At 46.9% G+C, this 12,427-nt stretch overlaps 1 protein-coding gene across 10 annotated transcripts in view; it reads right to left on the bottom strand.

Moving 5' to 3' along the window:
* The window catches only part of FBRSL1 (fibrosin like 1), a 694,486-nt gene that overhangs the window by 450,225 nt on the left and 231,834 nt on the right, over window positions 1-12,427 (bottom strand). The window lies entirely within an intron of this gene.

Below are 12,427 nucleotides of genomic sequence, written 5' to 3'. Positions count from 1 at the left end.
CCCAACTCTGCCTGGCCCACAGCTTTCCCTTTGTTAGATGCATCTCTTGGACATGTGATGCGTTACAATGTTTTATGGGAAGGATGCATGCTGTGATATCTCTGCACCCGAAGGACAGCCCAGCGCAAACCACAAATACTAATAGCAGGGAAATAACTGTTCAGCTGCAGACTGTACCGCCTCTACCCCGGGAGAAAGATTTAGCACCAGGCTTCATCTGTTCTGAAAGGGGAAAGAAATTGACTACGTTTTGTCAGCAACTGTATTTGCTGCTGCCTCGGGCCGCTGTGTCAGGAATGTATGGCTATGAAGAGCTATGTCAGTTCAGTGCAGTTAACGCTCCCTGACTATGTGAGCCCTGAGCAAGAGGCTGTAAATAAAACCCAGAGACAGAATTGCTAGGGAACCAAAAAAAAAAAAAAATTAGAGAGAAAGATGGGAGAGAGTGTCCCAAGGCTTTTGTAAATGGTTAACAAGAAGCCTATAGGAGTAACATGTACAACCACTTAGCACAAAAAAGCACGCAATATTTTTTTTAAGACCTGGGAGAGTTAGCAGGTGCAGAGCGTACAAACAACTTTTACTGGTTCTCGGCACCCATCCTTGAGGGCCACAGTTTAAAGGACAACCACAATGAATATTTATCAGATATATTTGCATACATTTGGCCTTATGAAACAAGGTTAGTACAATTGTTAAAAAAAAATAAATAATAAAATCAGACTGATTTATGGCCTCAAAGACTGGGGCTGAGAGCCTGTGAACAGCCATAGAAAAATGTACCAACTTAAAATACAAGCCTTCAAGATCCAGGAAGATTATGAGTTATTTTTACAGGGCGGTAGGACTTCCTCAAAATAGCCACAATGGCTAGATGGTTTATTTCCAGGGATCTCTGGATGGTAAATGAATCCAGTAAACTATTGCTAATCAGAAAAAAAAAATTGTCAGAAGAAGCTTTAGAAAGAAAATGCAAAATAAATCCATACATGAGAGGCGGTCATAGCACAAACTCAAGCCTCACTTGAAATATGGGGCCACCAGATATATAATGCCTTCCAACATGACATCAACAACATGCCCTGGATGTGGTGGACTTGGGATTTTCAGCAAAGCCTTTGATATCATCCAATATAGGAGGCTCATAAATAAACTGAGCAGTCTAGGGATAGGACCCTAAGGTGGTGAGCCGGATCAGAAATCGACTGAGTGAGGTACGACAGAGGGTAGTGGTAAACTGAATTCATCCTGAGGGAAAGGCATGCCTCAGAGGAATCTGTCCTGGGGGCTGAGATGGTTCAATTTTCAGGCTGATACTGCAGAGGGGTTAGAGGAAAGGATCTTCACCAGAGTGGACACCTCTGACAGAATGAGGAGTGATTAAGTGCTGGAGAGTTAAGAATCAATGCAAACACGCCAGGACTGAATTGCACAGCAGTTCTCATGGAGGCACTGCTTTCTTGGGAATGCGTGTTATCCATGCCTGTGCAGGCAGCACTATTCACACTGGCCACAGGCTGTCAGTATTATCTATTATAATAATAGGATACTGCTTCCTTTGGACCTGTGCTAGTACTCCAGCTGAAAAAGTGATGGTTCCCACTGTTTGGCTAGATCCCTAAGTTATCTGGGACATTATTATTCCAGTTTCTATGTTTTGTATAGGTCTAGCTATCCTCAAAATCTGGTCGCTATAGGTTGAATGGCTCGTGCACAGAGAAAGATAAAGCAACGACATAAGCAATTTTTTTTTTTTTTAACAAAAAAAGCACCAAAAAAGTTGCATCTCCTTCTTTTGGGGTGCAGAAATCCAAGGGGACAGTATACGAGGAGGGATGAGAATTTGGTGTGCACTGACCAGGAAGGTTTCTGAGTGACTGTGCCTGATCTCAAAGTGGTGGCAAAGGAACATGAGGAGGCAGTGACCAGAGCCAGAGGGATACTGCAAAACTTCACGTATTCTGGAGGCCATATCTCTGAAAGGATACAGACAAACTGGAGGCAGTCCAGAGAAATCCTAAGAAAATGATGCGCAGCCTGCACCAACAGACATATTAGAACTTAAGTATGTGTGCTCCAGAGAAGAGATGCGATAAAGACATTCAGGTACCTGAAAGGTATGAATCAGCCACCAAAGCAAACCTTTTGCTCTACAAAATTATGTTACAATCTACGACTCCAGGCAGGTAGACGCAATAGCAACAGAAAATATTTCTTCACTGAATAAATGGCAGACGAATGGAATACCCTACCAGTGGGGGTGGCAGAGACAAAAGCAGGAGCTTAAGTCAAGAAAGCCTGGGTTACCCTTTCTGCAGAAGCAAAGATAGTCTGATCTGGATCAAAGCCGGGTTAGGAGGGAGAGTATGCCATACAGCATGGCATCAATAGGTGGGGATCTTACACATGCTCCTAAGGGAACAGTGGAGCCCCCTGACCCTGTTCCTATCACTGTCGTGGAACATGGCAGCAGGTGAGGACTGCTAGCCTCATCCAGTCCGCCCAAATTCAATTCTGCTGCAGTGCCACTGAAGCCCGGCTTCCCCTTCACGTCTTCGCCATTAGGGATCCTCTGTACGTATAACCTGGTTTGGTTTTGATTTGCTCAGGCATTTGGTATACTAAATTGATTTTGTAATTGCTTGCAGGCTTCAGGATCAGGAGGATGGATAAAACTGATATGGTCCGTGGTTTTAATAGCAATTCTATTATTTGTTAGTGATGTTATTTGTTGTTTGGTTGTGTTCTGCTGCAAGTTTTTGAAATTCATTAGTTTATTGATTATAACCCACCAAAAGCAAGCAAATCTAGACTGGCAGGAAATACATTTTCGAACAGAAAATAGATAGAAATAGTGACAATGCAGGCCATGGGGTAGCCAGGTTGGTACCAAGAGGCTACACTCCCAGGAACCCAACTGGGTCAATGCTGGCAGGGTGGATGCTCCCCAGCAAAGGATATTTTTGACAACTGCCTTGCTATTTTTGATAGCTGTTTAGATTAATTCAAAGCTTGGCGGTAAGACAGGGGGAGGCTTGGTGATGGATTAAGTTTTGGATCCTGAGAGCTCATCTACCCAGGATGGTAAAGAACCAACAAGGAAGGAAACAAAACCTGGTTGGTATAAGGAGGGATCTCCTACTAGCAGCCAAGCCTCTAAGGCTGGCAGCTGGGGTAGATCCTTGCAGTGAGGGCAGGAATAAGTAAGACGTGGGTCTTTTGCTGCCATTATCTATTACCTTACTATGTAATGGAGGATAACTAATAAACAAAATTACCATAAAAATGTGCAAACTCACTTACAGATATAAGTCCCATGCACATCCTCAACCTAAAGACCTCTGCTGATGATCATTTGTGCTCACCTGAATATCAAATACCTCAAGGAGGAGCAAAGAGCAGCCTCTCACTGGGACCGGTCCTCCTCCTCCTCCCCCTCCCTTCCACTGGGACCAAGCCTCCTCTCCCCTCCCTCCCCTGAGCTGCTGCCTCTCACTGGGACCAGTCCTCCTCTCCCCTCCCTCCCCTGAGCTGCTGCCTCTCACTGGGACCAGTCCTCCTCTCCCCTCCCTCCCCTGAGCTGCTGCCTCTCACTGGGACCAGTCCTCCCCTCCCTCCCTTCCTTCCTCCATCTACTGGGACCAATCCTCCCCTCCCTCCCCTGAGCTGCTGCCTCTCTTTGGGATGAGTCCACCCCTCCCTCCCTCCTGGGTCCTCGCCTCTCCTCCCCCCCCCCCCAGCCAGCACTTCTCTGTCTCAAACTTTCCGAATGAGCTTAATGGCTACATTAGATGCGAGAGCTGGTGTAAATGCAATGGGTAATGACCTGTGTGATAGAATAATCTGGGAAATATAATTGTCAGATAAAAGCTGGGGGATTGCTTATTGTGGGATACAACAGGTCTATTAGTTTGATAAATTGTAGTAACGAGATATTGGATTTTGAGTCTTCACATTGCTCTAAGCCTCAGGGCAGCCTTCTCCTTACCTCATCTCTCCTAATTTGACTCTGCACCGTTTCAGGACTCTTTTCCTTTGCGGTAGGTCTTCTGTCTGCCATCTGTGATTACATTATTTGCTACTTCATCTTTTAAAGTGGCAGGGGAAGAATTATCCTCCTCTTTCACAGGGCAGACCCCTGCTAATTGCGTTCTGTTGGTCTGGGTGTGTGGAGAAAAGGGGGCGCTGCGGCCACTGCTCCCTGTTAGGATTAGGACGGGGATTGGAAGGGAGCAGTGTTATGGAAGGAAGGAAGGAAGGAAGGAAGAAAGAAAGAAAGAAAGAAGGAAGAAAGAAAGAAAGGGGAAACCCACCCGTGACACGGGGCAAAGCACAAGACAGCGACAAAGCGAACGGAGAGAGAGCAGGCAAGGCACGGCCACAGGAAGGCAAAAGACAGAGCAGCGTCATGGGCGGGAGGGGGGGAAAGAGAACAGCAATGTTATAGCAGGGGAGGGCAAAGGAGTACCAGAGGCAAGGGTGGCAGAAGCCAAAGAGCACACGACTGCTACAGGGGGGGAAAAAAAAAGGGCTGAGCAATCCTACAGGGCAGGGCACCATCACCAGAGGGGGCAGGAGGGAGAGGAGTTTGAATGGCTGGGGGGGGGGGGGGGGGGGGGGAGAAGAGCAGAGCAATACTACATAGAAGCAAAGGGCAGGGCAGGGCAGAGCAGCTCCACGGGCGGAGGGGATAAGGAATAGAGCAGCACCATAAGAAGAGTGGGGAGGAGGAGAGCAGAGCTAAGAGCATAGCAATGATCTGTGGGGAAGGGGGGCAGAGCAATGGCACAGGGCAGCACTACAGTGGGGCGGGCGGGGGTCAAGAGCACAGCAATGCTACAGGAGGGGAGAAAAGGATTTGAAAAGAAAGGAGAGGTAAAAAGCCGGCGTGGCGCTGCTTGCCTGCACACATTAAAGCGTGGTACCTTCTGCTCCACGTCTACCACAGACGATTTGATTGTGTTTGTCAGCTATAGTGAATCCAATTATAAACACCTTTAGAGCACTAATTGCTGCTGGGATGACAGAAAGCAAAGGCAGACGAAAACTCAAAAGCGCCACCTGCCCTCAGCTGCCCAAAACCATTTAATTCCTCTGGCAAGAAGTGGAGGGAGCAGGGAGTGCACAAAATAATCTGCCTTGCCAAATAACCATAATTAAATCCCATCATGCAGGTTAAAGTGATTAACCCAGCAGGTGCTATTAAGAACTCACTAAAGATAGCGTGCCTGGCTCAAAGTGCAGAGAAGGGAAGGAGAAAGGGGGAGCGGAGTAACCGGAGAGTGCGGCGGGCGCTCCCCCCCCCCTCAACAAAGCAAATCCGTAACATTTCATCAGTCCCATCTACGCATCCAAAACAGAGCTGCTAAGAGCAAATCATGACTCCTAAAACACCCCACCACTCTGATACTGATAGTTTAGCACTTTGATGGCAGGATTTATCATGAAAATATCACGGCTCATTGTAGTGGTGACACAATAGGGTGAAGGGCACCCCAAAGGAACAGCTCCAGCAATGAATGGGCTGAAGAACGGGGGTGCCTGGGAGCTCCTGGAAGTCATGTGTTACATCAATTTGTGAAAACAAGGAGCGGGTCAGCGCCCGAGGCAGAGTCCCTGGAAAAGCAGCAGCCCCTCAACCTACAATAAGGTCACCCCAAGATCTGCTAATTCCAGGTGTCAGACACTATGGCCCCGAGGAAGGGGCAGAAGGAGCCTGGTTAATTTTCTGCAAGTCACAATAAAGAAAGAGCCAGAGCATGCATTGCAGGTCTCCACTCATTTACATATTCAACATACAGGGAAACAGAGCCGCATGACCTGGCATCTTGCGAGGTGACTTGCTAAGGTGTGCACTCTGCATCCAATTTATACGTCATGCCAATGAAGACTGAGACTCCAAGATGCATGTCGGCCACCACTTATATCCCCTTCCCCATTTTAATATGCTCAGCTCATAATTCGGCAGATCAGTGATGGTCATTTCTTTTTTTTTAATTATATAACAGTTCTGTCATCTGCCTAGTTGCTATTACATATGAGCCAAGTAGAATATCACAGGAGTGGCCAACTCCAGTCCTCAAGGGCTACAAATAGGCTTAATTTTCAGGACATCTATAATGAATACGCATGAGATAGATTTGCATACAATGGAGGCAGTGCATCAAAATCTCTCTCGTGTATATTCATTGTGGATGGGGAAAAAAAAAACCCAAAAAACCAGGGCCTTGTTTGTGGCTCTGGAGGACCAGAGTTTGCCACCTCTAGTATATCCAACCCCCAGCAAAGAGACAGTTATTAGATGTGGTGTCCATGGTGATTTAAAATTTAAACAAAATACATTTTTTTAAATTATTTCTATTAAAAAAAAAAAACAAAACAAAAACGAGTGGAGATGAAGCAATGAGAAGTTTCAACAAGTTCTGCACTGTGCAGCCTGTCCCCATAGTACTACTAACGCCATACATCCACCCCAGATTCCCATCCTCCCCACACAATAAACTATACAGCTGTGATTTTATTCTGCATACAAATACCCAAGCCAGTTCCATCCTCTCTACCTGTTATCCCTATGCTCCATTCCTCCCAGCCAACAGCAGACATCCAGGTCAGCCGCACCCCTACTCTTATCATGTTTCTGGTCAGCAGCCTAGTCAACAGATGCATCACCGCCTTCCTTCCTCTCACTGTCACCACGCAACTTCGTACTAACCCTTCCCTCCAATGGCTTTTTTTGGCTTGGGTACCCACTTCCACCCATCCCCTTCACCGCCCTGCCAGCTGCTGCCCTACCTACCCCTGAGGGTGGGGGGGTGTCTTTGCAGGAAGAAGATGAGCCACTTGGTTTGCCCCCTCTGAACTCCTATCTGCCAGCCCCACCTTGACCCACCTGTAACCTTTCCCCTGTGCAGATCACTTTTAACCAGTGGACAGAAGAAAGATGAAAAAGGAGAAAGGTGGGGTCCCCTGCCAAGGAGATGGGGGGGGTGACATCACTTGCCCTTGTACTTACTCAACAGACATAGAGCCAGAGGCTGGGAAGAAAGGTGTTAAAGGAGACCGGTCTGTTTGCTGCTGAACAAGGGTCTTGCTCTGCCCACTCCCTAAATTCCTCCCCTTCGTGTTTGAGCAAGATCTGCCTTATCAAGCTACTGAAACTGCAAGCCCTGCAATTTACATGGCCACTCTTGCATCTCCTGTAGGTTCCAGTCTGCAAAATCCCAGACTCCACCAGACCAAGGATCAAGAGCCAGCCCCAAAGCTCATGTCTGGGTCTCCTGCATAGCAGAGTTTCCGCTGGACCATGAGGCCATCTGTACTGAGCTGGTCTTACCTACGCTACGAGTCTTACTTAACTCTCAAGGCTACACTGCAGCATGTGTTAGTTTCTGGCACCGTCACTTATCCATCCCTCCACCCCTACTAGCAAGCCCCCAAGTGCCCAGTATGGGACCCGGCATTCTGGTGCTGGCTATCTGAGAGCTGGGGGTGAGGGGTGAGGGGCTGGGGCAGGGAGATGCTACAAACACTGCAGCTCAGCAGCCCAATTATTTACAATGCTCCTCTGCGCCCCAGCGGTGCCAGCTGAAATTCTCACTAAGTGCCCTTTTGCTAGCTGGCTTTGCAACCGCTTTCCTGGAGCAGGTGGAGGCCTCTGCCGTGACCAGAAGCAAATCTGCTGTTAACCCTGAGAGAGGGCTCCATGGACACACGGTTCCCACATCCCCTTCTCATGCGTGAAACCATTTCAGCACCGTCTCCAGTGGAGTGGGTCCCTCAGGGGCCTTCTTAACATCCTATCCTCAGAGTCATTTTCATGAGCTGGTGGGAGGAGGAATTCGCCTTCAGCAAGAAGTGCTAAAACCTTTAGGAGCTGTGTTCAGGTGCATAGACAGAGAGAGAGAGAGAGCAGTGGGGAGGAGATCTGAGTGGATTAAAGATAATTAGGAAAAGAGGGAGCTGTACTGGAAGAAAATAAAATAAAAATTAAATTAGGCTGCTGAATGCAGCTCCCACCATCAATAATCCAAGGCGAGCGGCCTAACAGCCGCTAACAAGGGAATCGCAAGACATTTGCTATTTTGAATTACTGGCCTTGGCTCTTGCCTAACAGAGACAATGCAAGAGTCCAGCTCTATCTGATCAAATATAATAACGTTACACGGCATTAATGTCGTCTCTCAGCAGCCACAGGGTTCAGGAAGGAGGAGCCTCTGAAATTTATGGGTGGGAGGCCCTGCAACCAAGCGGCACGGACAGCAGGCCTAGGAAGGAGTTGCCAGAACTGGTCAGATAGACTGCACTGGCAGAGAATTTGAGAGAGATGGCAGAGGATAAAAGAGAAATAAAAAGGTTAAACTCTATAAATGTTAATAACCCTTCCAGGTCAGCGCTGCATATGTCGTGTAGCGCTATAGAAACGTTGAGTAGTAGTAGCAGCAGCAGTACTGACCTCAAAACATGGTTATTTCAAAATGCCTACAATCTTACTTAACCCCTCTGAAATCATCACTTGCTCCTACACGAGCACACTCATGATGAACCTACCCTATAGATCTCTTTACCACTTTCCAACCCAGCACAAATATATGTGTCTGAAACTTCTTCTCTCAACCCCCTTTCGTTATATCCCCACCTCACCTTGTTAAAAATGCTCCCTCATCCCCCGACCCTGTACATCTCCCCTCCCTCGACCATACGTGTCTCTCTCTAAAATGTATGACATATGAATGCATCAACTGAATGTAACTGGCTACCTATAATATTTATGTCACGATGTAAACCGTTGTGACCTTCACTTGGAATGACGGTACATAAAAATGGCTAAATAAATAAATAAATTAGTAGTAGTAGTAGAACGGATCAGAACACGGGCAGGGTCCCATAAGAATCATTTGCTACCTTGCACAGGTCACAAAGGGGAGCAAGTTTACAAATCATGGATCCCAACGTGTGCCAGCCATCAGGGGCAGGGGATTAGTCCTGGTTTTCTGGCTCTTCTAGGACTGAGTTATCCTCTGGTGTCCAAGAATACTTCATATCTAGGGTGGGAAAGGCAACCACCAGACAGCCTGACCTGGATCTGCTCAACACACTGTAACTGACCTTGAATTAAAAACCAACCAAGGGAAATAGTAACTAAATATATTGTGGGAGCGGGGACCATAATGTAAACAAATCTAAAACACCCGTCACATTCTGCAGTGCAGAACAAGCGAACAGCCAGTGAGAAAGTTCATGCTGCTATTTTTCCATTTGCTGCAACATGATGGCACAGCTGCAACAAATAAAGTAGTCTGGAAGAGCAGAAACTGGAGGACTTATTGGTCGAGAGGCATGGACAGATTTCCAAGAGATCTAAAAGCCTTTAGGAATGCTAGCAAATCGAACATATAATGGAGTTTATAGCATGTGAGGTGCCAGTTTGCATGAGTAAGTAGATTGGTTACTTAACTGCTGTCAGGGCTGTCTGTAACCTCTCCCCACTCTCTGGTCGGTAGCTTAGTCAGCCTATGCCTGCCTGCCCACCCATTGAACAGCAGCCCCAAGGGTCAATGGAAAGCAATGGGTCCCGTCTTCCAATTTACCCATAAGAACACAAGAAATGTCGAGCTGATCAGATTAATGGTCTATCGAACCCAGCATCCTATCTCTGACAGTGGCCAATCAGGTCCCATATGGGAAGATACCCTCCCTCTTGCCCACTCCCAGATAAAAGAGGTGGCAACCCCCCACTAACCTTGACCACAACCTCTGGCAACAAATTCCATAGCTTAATTATCCATTGACTAAAAACATAGGGCCCGATATTCAATGCTGGCCATTTAAGTAACTTAGCCGAGTATGACTAATCTGGCTAAATTACAATATATATTCAACGGCACAGCAAAGCTGCTGAATATATGTGTGTATGTGCACGCTTTACCAGATATGTCTACCCGGCTAAATTTAGACCTACTCTAATCAGGCGTCTAAACTTAGACAGAAACTTCTACGGCTAACTCGCTCCGCCCTCGATCCGCTCAGTGCATGCCTATGTTTTGCGCATGTAACGTTTAGCCATATAAGGGATTTAGATGGCTTAAGTGGTGACCACTGAAGGCAGGTACATATTCAGCAGTCGTTACTTAGCCACATAAGTCTCGCTCCTCTGGCTAAATAGCACCGAATACGCTTTGAATACTGGGCCCATAGTTCCTTAAATTTATTTTAAATCTGCTACTTGCTTGTTTCATGAAGTGTCCCTTAGTCCTAGCACGTGAAGCTGTAAATAACTGTTCCCTGTTCCACCCCCACTCATGATTTTATAAGCCTCTTTTCCTAACTGAAGCGCCCTAACCTGTTTGGGAGCTATTCCATCTCCCTTATCATTTCGGCTGCCCTTCTCTGCACCTTTTCTAGTTCCGCTATGAGATGTGGTGACCAGAACTGCACACAATGGACTGATCCAGAGGCATTCCGGTCTATTCATTCTCCATTCCTTTCCGAAGAACTCCTGGCATTCCATTTGCTTTATTGATCACCACCACCACCACCACCACAAACTGAGCGGAGGATTTCAACCTTTTTTCTCTTTTGTCTATTTATAATCCGCCTTTAGTGACATTTCAAAGCAGATTGTATTCAGGTACTGGAGGTATTTCCCTGTCCTCAGAGGGCTCACAATCTAAGGTCCTGATTTACTAAGGCTTTTCTCCCATTCTGTGCCTACAGGAGAAGTGCCTGGTAAATGAGGCCCTGAGGTTGTACCGGAGGCAATGGGATGTGAAGTGACTTGCCCCAAGGTAACAAGGAGCGACAGCAGGATCTGAACACCGATTTATCTGGTTCACAGCTTGCGGCTCTACTCCTCCAATGTCTACAATGATTCCAAGATCCTTTTCCAGGATGGGGACTCCTAATATGAACTCAGAATTGTGTACTTATAATAAGGATAATTTTTCCCTATACATATATATATATATATATATATATATATATATATATATCTCATTTTGGACTTGTTCACATTAAATTTCATCTGCCATTTACTGTAGATGCCCAGTTCCCCAGTCTGGCAAGGTCATCCTACAAGTCCTCATAGTCTGCTCGTGTTTTAACAACTTTGAATCATTTTGTCTCATCTGCCAAGTGGATCACCTCATTTGTTGCTCCCTTTTCCAGATCATTAATGAATACATTAAACAACATTGGTTCCGGTCCAGACCCCTGGGACACTCCACTGGGAAAACTGACCATTTAGTCCTACTTTGTTTTCCCATCTTTTAACCAGTTACCAATCCCGAGGAGTCGCTCATGAGAGACTTTATCAAATGCCTTCCGAAAATCCAGATACGCTACAGCAACCGTCCTGCCCTTATCCACATGTTTATTTATGCCTTCAAAAAATTCTAACAGACCGTGACAGCGTAGACTGGCAAGCTCCCTTCACGCCTACACACTGAACAGACAAACTTGCCTGGCTGTGTTAAGGAAGCGCATACGCTAATGTACATTTAAACACCCCTCTGACAGGCAGCACCAACCAAGCAAACGTTTCTGCATTAAAGCAGTTCCAGAAAGCTTGCCTTAAGCAAACAGGAATGAATGAATGAGTTACTTTTAAAAAGACACAGCTCTTTTTAAAGAGACAGCAGAACTGTGTCACGGATCTTCTCGGAGGTGGATTCTGGGAAACCTGGTGTCACAGAGGTGAAGACTCCCCCCCCCCCCCCCCCCCCCCCACCCCCCCCCCCCCACGTCGAGACACACAGACGACATAATTCATTTCCATCGTGACTTCGCAGGCAGGGCTGTTACAGTGAGGTTTACCTGTGGGGTTAGACAGGCACCCGGGAACCCTCACACACGTACGACCGGCCCTTAGAAAGCACGAGTTGTTCCAGACCCAGGAATGGAAGGTGCCTCCCGCTCCCTGGAGGAGCGAGCCCAGGAAGCGTCCTGCAGGTTTCCAGGTCTGTGCCTGTCACTCACAGCAGCAGGCCAGCAGAGGGCACCCGTGACTCACAGACCGTCGGTTAACTCTCCATCTTCCTGGCACTGCACACGGCTCCCGGGCAGACAGGGGTGACGTTGTCTGCTTAAAAAATGCACTGTATACAAGGGCATGTCTTCTCACACCCAACCCCTGCATCCCCAAAATAAAAGCAGAACCGGGGGGGGGGGGGGGGGGCCCACAGGATCCAGTTATGCAGCATACCCAACACCCCTGGGGTTCCACGTAGATTCTGTGGCATATTTGCATGAACTAGCATGCATTTTATATTTGTTTATATGCACTCAATAAGCAATTTCTTATTCTGCAGCACCTTTCACTTTTTAAACGTTTTCATTTAAAAAAAATACAAGTTTTCCACCTTTTCTGTGTCAGGATTATTTTGTGTTCTTCTTCATTACAGCTTCCTTTTTATTTCACTTTTTACACCCT

Source organism: Rhinatrema bivittatum, chromosome 11 (assembly GCF_901001135.1).
Source record: "Rhinatrema bivittatum chromosome 11, aRhiBiv1.1, whole genome shotgun sequence".
NCBI classification, from domain to species: domain Eukaryota; kingdom Metazoa; phylum Chordata; class Amphibia; order Gymnophiona; family Rhinatrematidae; genus Rhinatrema; species Rhinatrema bivittatum.
The sequence above is the reverse complement of the archived record's forward strand: the minus strand, read 5'-3'. Positions and strand labels throughout refer to the sequence as shown.